Source organism: Rutidosis leptorrhynchoides, chromosome 10, assembly GCF_046630445.1.
Source record: "Rutidosis leptorrhynchoides isolate AG116_Rl617_1_P2 chromosome 10, CSIRO_AGI_Rlap_v1, whole genome shotgun sequence".
In the NCBI taxonomy this organism is placed as follows: Eukaryota; Viridiplantae; Streptophyta; class Magnoliopsida; order Asterales; family Asteraceae; genus Rutidosis; species Rutidosis leptorrhynchoides.
The window spans coordinates 347,762,685-347,769,032 of NC_092342.1; positions in this window are offsets into that span (position 1 = coordinate 347,762,685).

The following is a 6,348-nucleotide window of genomic DNA, read 5'->3' on the forward strand; positions in this document are numbered from 1 at the left end:
CTTGTAACCAGAAATCACACTTCGAAAATTTTGCGTACAATTCTTCTTTCTTGAGTATCTCTAGTACCAGTCTTAAGTGTTGCTCATGTTCTTCCTTGTTCTTCGAGTAAATCAATATGTCGTCGATAAAAACAATGACAAATTTGTCTAAATACGGTCTACAGATGCGATTCATTAGATCCATGAATACTGCTGGAGCATTAGTTAATCCAAAAGGCATGACTAGAAACTCATAGTGACCGTAACGGGTTCTGAACGCGGTTTTAGGAACATCTTCTTCCTTCACTCTCAGTTGATGATATCCGGAGCGTAGATCAATCTTAGAATAAACACTTGATCCTTGCAATTGATCAAACAAATCATCAATCCTCGGTAATGGGTACCGATTCTTGATCGTTAATTTGTTTAATTCTCTGTAATCTATGCACATTCTCATAGATCCATCCTTCTTCTTGACGAACAGAATAGGAGCACCCCAAGGTGAAAAACTAGGACGAATAAATCCACGGTCCGATAATTCTTGCAACTGGTCTTGTAATTCTTGCATTTCTGAAGGTGCAAGTCTATATGGAGATCGGGCTACAGGTGCAGCTCCTGGTATGAGATCAATCTGAAATTCTACACATCTGAGTGGAGGTAGCCCCGGTAATTCTTTTGGAAATACTCCGGGATATTCTCTTACAACTGGCATGTCATCAATGCTTCTTTCTTCAGTATCGATCTTCTTTACGTGTGCCAGAATAGCATAACAACCTTTTCTTATAAGTTTCTGGGCCTTCATGCAGCTGATAAAGTTCAGTTTTGAGTTGTTCTTCTCCCCATAAATCATTAATGACGTTTCATCCTTACGAGGGATGCGGATTGCTTTCTCAGCGCAAACAACTTCCGCTCTTGTTTTGGACATCCAGTCCATGCCAACGATTACATCAAAACTTCCTAATTCTACGGGTATCAAATCAATTTTGAAGGTTTCACCAGCGAGATTCATTTCGCAACCATGGCAAATTTTATCGGCTTTTATCAGTTTACCATTAGCTAATTCAATAGTATATTTATCGTCTAGAGGTAATGATGCACATTTTAGTTTAAAACTAAAGTCTTTACACATATAACTTCTATCAGCACCCGTATCAAATATAATAGAAGCTAGTTGATTATTAACGGTAAACGTACCCGTGACAAGATTAGGATCCTCACGTGCTTTACTGGCACTAACATTAAATGCCCTCCCACGTGCGGGTTCTTTGTTCTTCTCCTTATCAGGGCATTGATTTATAAAGTGACCAGACTTCCCGCATCCATAACATTTCTTGACATCGGTCGATTTTGTCTTTACTTCAGAAACGGTGGCATAACAATCTTTCGCCACATGTCCTTTCTTGTTGCACTTATCACAGACCACTTGGCAATAGCCTGCATGATGTGTGTAACACCTTTTGTAGAACGGATGAGGTCCCTTATAGTTTGGACTTGCAGTTGCCCCATCTTGTTTACCTTTAAAAGTTTCTTGTTTCTTCAGGTGAGTACTTTTGCCCTTATAGTCTTCCCATTTCCTCTTTCCTTCAGTTGTCTTGACTTCGGTAATTGGTGCCTTAATCGAACTCTCTGTGATCTGGTCCATGAGTTGGTGTGCCATTGTCATGGCTTCCTGCATCGTATTTGGTTTGGACGATGTAACATTTCCTTTGATATTGATCGATAAACCGTCAATATACATTTCTATCTTTCGCTTCTCGTTTGGCACTAATTCGGGACACAACAAGGCTAGTTCCATGAAACGCTTTTCATAGTTATTGAGATTCGCGCCGATAACCTTCAGATTACGTAACTCAGATTCCATTTTTCTGATCTCGTTTCGAGGACAGTACTCCTCGATTAGCATCTTTTTCAGTTCTTCCCAAGAGATATCATATGCCGTATCTATTCCTTCTGCTTTAGCATAATTGTTCCACCAAGTAAGTGCACTATCTTGCAACGTGCACGAAGCATACTTTGACTTGTCTCCGTTCGCACAATTACTGATTTTGAAAACGGACTCCATCTTTTCAAACCATCGGGTTAGACCTACTGGTCCCTCGATTCCACTAAACGTCTGTGGTTTGCATCCTTGAAAAGTTTTGTATGAGCATCCGTTTCGTGAGTTTGTGTTTACGGCTGCTGCTTTGGCTGCTGCTTCGGCTGTTGCTTTTACTGCCTCGGCTGCAGCAATTCTTTCATTCACACGTTTCTCGACTAGTTGCTCAAACTCAGCATCCGACATTTGAGACATGTTTCTTCAATAAACACAACAGATATAATTTAATCATATAGAATATTATAGGTAAAATGAGTTGTCAATAGTTAATCGTAGCATATTAATAATATGAACCGATTATTATAAAAGCTTTTTCTTCTTATTAGCATTTTATAATTATTTCTAGGGTATTACCTACCCGTTAAGTTTATACATAATAGCTAGTACAAGGAATTAACTACTAAAATCCTAATAATATTCCACTATGAAAAATTATAGCGAGTTACTACATTATTATGTAATAATAATAATAAGAAGTAGTAATAATACAAATAATCATTCCATGCATTTATTATTAATAAACCAAAATAATACAATACCATACAATACTGATATTTTACATATGCTTATTTTACATAACAAGATAGAGTAGCACACATAAGCAATAAAATAGCGCATGGAAGATTTATGGTTGCGAGGTCGTTCATTCAGAACTATCAGAAACTTCTTCCCATTTGGTTCTCTCTGCCAATTGTTTGTGTGCACATGGTCCGACAGACATTCTGGCAGTGTATTTTATTTTTAGTTGGGGTTTTGAGGTACCCGTTACCTCAGTGGGTTTTATACAATAAGGGTGGTTACGGATCGAATGGTCCTGTTCTTTTTTAATAACTAAGGACATTTTATTATTGTGGTTGTTTTTATTATCTATTGCAAGTTGGAATTTCTCCTTAGTGATCTCTTTTATTTCATTAGCGAAATCCTCCTCCTTACTGATCTCGTCTGATGACGAACTGTCTGAGTCATGTGTAGGAGAATATGACGACGAACTGCAAGAATATGTACCGGTGGTCATGAACCGAAATCTGCCAGGCGTAATCGGCACAACCCGCCCGTCGGCGGTATATCTGGACCAATGTCCATATTTGTTTAAAAATGGACGATCCTCTTTTACTCCAGGGATCATGGGTCCATGCCAACGATACTGTGGCTCCGGAAAACTAAAGCTGGGTGGAGCTGGAACCTCCTCTGGGTTTACCGGGAGTTGAGATTCCCCTGCTAACACAATTTCTTCTTTAATAGGTATTTGAACGCCCTTTTCAGTTGTGGATAGAATAGATTCAGTGTCCGATTCCGAGTCGTACAAAATGATAGGATTAGAAGAAGTCATCTATCACATAATTGAAACAACAATTACGTTAGCATATAAATATATTACATATAATGTTTTTGACCAAATGATAAGCAAAAATCAGTAAAAACAAATATGGTCATAGTCCAGACTCACTAATGCATCCTAACAATTACCAGTTAAACACACTAATGTAATTTCTGGTTCCCTATGACCTCAAGCTCGGATACCAACTGTAACGACCCGTCAAAATCGCTATTGACGCGGCACGTTAATCATTGATTCCACAGTGAGGTTTTGACCTCTATATGATACGTTTTGATAAAATATTGCATTCATTAAAATAAGTGACTTTCTAAACATAGAAAGTTATAAACATGTGGGCGAGTGCTTAGGTATAAGCAAAACCCCGAAATACATAAGTCTTTAATTTACAGGTTGACATCACAGTCCAATTATTTATTACACAACGCAGTTTTATTTTGAATGCAATAAACTTTGTACAAAGCATGAGAGACTCCATGCAGGCAACAAGCACATCACAGCGGAAGCATTCTAAGGACCTGAGAATAAAACATGCTAAAAAGTCAACACGAATGTTGGTGAGTTATAGGTTTAATTGCTCGAGTCATAAACATATATAAAGATAGACCACAAGGTTTCATCAAAAGTTTATCAATAGATTCTACGTAACAGAGCACCCTGGTAACTAAACTTAACGCTATAGTGATAATTACCCCATTCGTTTTAATACATGCAAACCAACGTGTCTTAAACTCAAATAACATACGTCCGTTAAAAGGCTAGCGCTCTAGCTCGGACGGGGATGTCAAGCCCTATGGATCCATATACAATTATTCGCGCCCACCAGTCCATATCCTATGTACTGGCAGCTACTAGTTACCAAAGCTAAGGGATTTTCGGTTTAACTCAGTGTAGAATTTTGTATGTACTTGTGTCTTATTGCGTTTAAAATAAATTGCATGTATTCTTAGCCCAAAAATATTTAAAGTATTTAAAAAGGGATCTATAACTCACAGTTCAATATTACGATTCAATATTGTAGGCAAATTGCGTAGACGTAGTGATGGTAGACGACTGTATGGTTGGTCTTGGATTCAAGAACAATACCCCGAACAATACCCAATATTTCCTTATTTTAAAACGGTTTGAAACCCGAATTAAAAATACCCTCGAATATAATTTATTATTATTAAACTTAAAATTAAAATTATAATTATAATTATAATTATAAAATTTACGTACATAAATTTTTATGAAATATTTCGTCGAGCAAAACTGACCTTTTATAGTACTTTTCGATTTACTGTAGCTCATGCGATCGCATGAGTTTTCAGTGTTTTTGCCATGCGATCGCATGGCCGCCTTTTCTGTTTCTGTTTGCTAGTTCGTCGACATCAAATAGTGTTTACTGTAGCAAATAGTGTTTTACTGTAGCAAATAGTGTTTACTGTAGCAAATAGTGTTTTACTGTAGCAAATCACTGTAGCAAACTCGTTTTCACTGTAGCACTGTAGCAAAATACGGTTTCACTGTAGCAAATAGTGTTTTACTGTAGCAAATTGTGTTTTACTGTAGCAAAGTAATTTTTACTGTAGGAAAGTCGTTTTTACTTGTACATATATATATACATACATATAATTGTTCATGAATCGTCGAAAGTAGTCAAAGGTAATTGTATATATGTAACAGTTCTAAAATTTTGAGACTCAATCTAACAGACTTTGTTTAACGTGTTAAAATAATAAATCGTATAGAGAATTGGTTTAAATAAGTCAAAAATTTTCGGGTCATCACATTGCGAGTGTATTATGTTTAATTATATGAAATCTTGTGGTCCATAGTTATAACGCTGTTAGCATCAAACCTATATCTCACCAACTTTATGTTGACGTTTTAAAGCATGTTATTCTCAGGTACGAATTAAGTCTTCCGCTGTGCATTTGCTCATATTAAGGACATTACTTGGAGTCGATCGTCGCAATGGAACCAAATGTTGATGACTTCGTCCAGGTGGATAAGGACGGGTCTTTACAGTTGGTATCAGAGCGGTGGTCTTAGCGAACCAGGTCTTGCATTAGTGTGTCTGACTAGTAGTTGTTAGGATACATTAATGAGTCTGGACTTTGACCGTGTCTACATGTCAAAAGTTTTGTTTATCATTCCTAGTCGGAAATTATCTGCTTATCATCCTTAGGGAATTGCATGTCTATCATTCTTAAGTCTAGACACGTCTTACTGCATTTACTGCATCGATAGTGTAAAGACAAAATTCATATATTAGTATATCTGTTATTGCTATCTTTGTCTGACATCTTTCCAAAGATTCTCCGTAATTGATGGGATTTTGGTAATATATATACATATGTAAATTATGTATTAAAGAATACCAAAAATTCATTTCCCCGACTATACAAGATGGATTCCGCATCTAGTTCGAATTCCTCCGACTCCGACAGCTACGCCGATATGGATTTCCATTCAGGCTCCGAAGGCAGCGTCACCGGAATGGATCAACCAATCTTCCATCATCTATTCTGGATGAATTGGGGTTGGGTTCGTAATATACTAAATTATTGGAAACAGGAAGAGGGTGATCCATTCCATCCACCAAATTGCCCTCTTGGCAATGAACCTGAAGCACTCACCGGCGAACCTGTTCGAGAAACCATTTTCTCTCTCATTTCTAGAGTATCTCGTCACGATTATATACTATCTCATATTTCAGATCTTATTCATTCGCTCACTCCAACCGCCAATCATCCCGGTGTACTAGCAGAAGTTAATGAACTTCGCGCTCGCGTGACGGCTTTGGAGAACATGGTGCGAAGGTTGCAAACACCAGCAGCAGCACTAGCAGCATAATCAGTACCACCACTATCAACGCCGACAGTACCCTTATCACCCCAACCACAACTGCGTCATAAACCTCAATATCACAATCAGTATCTCGGATATCCAC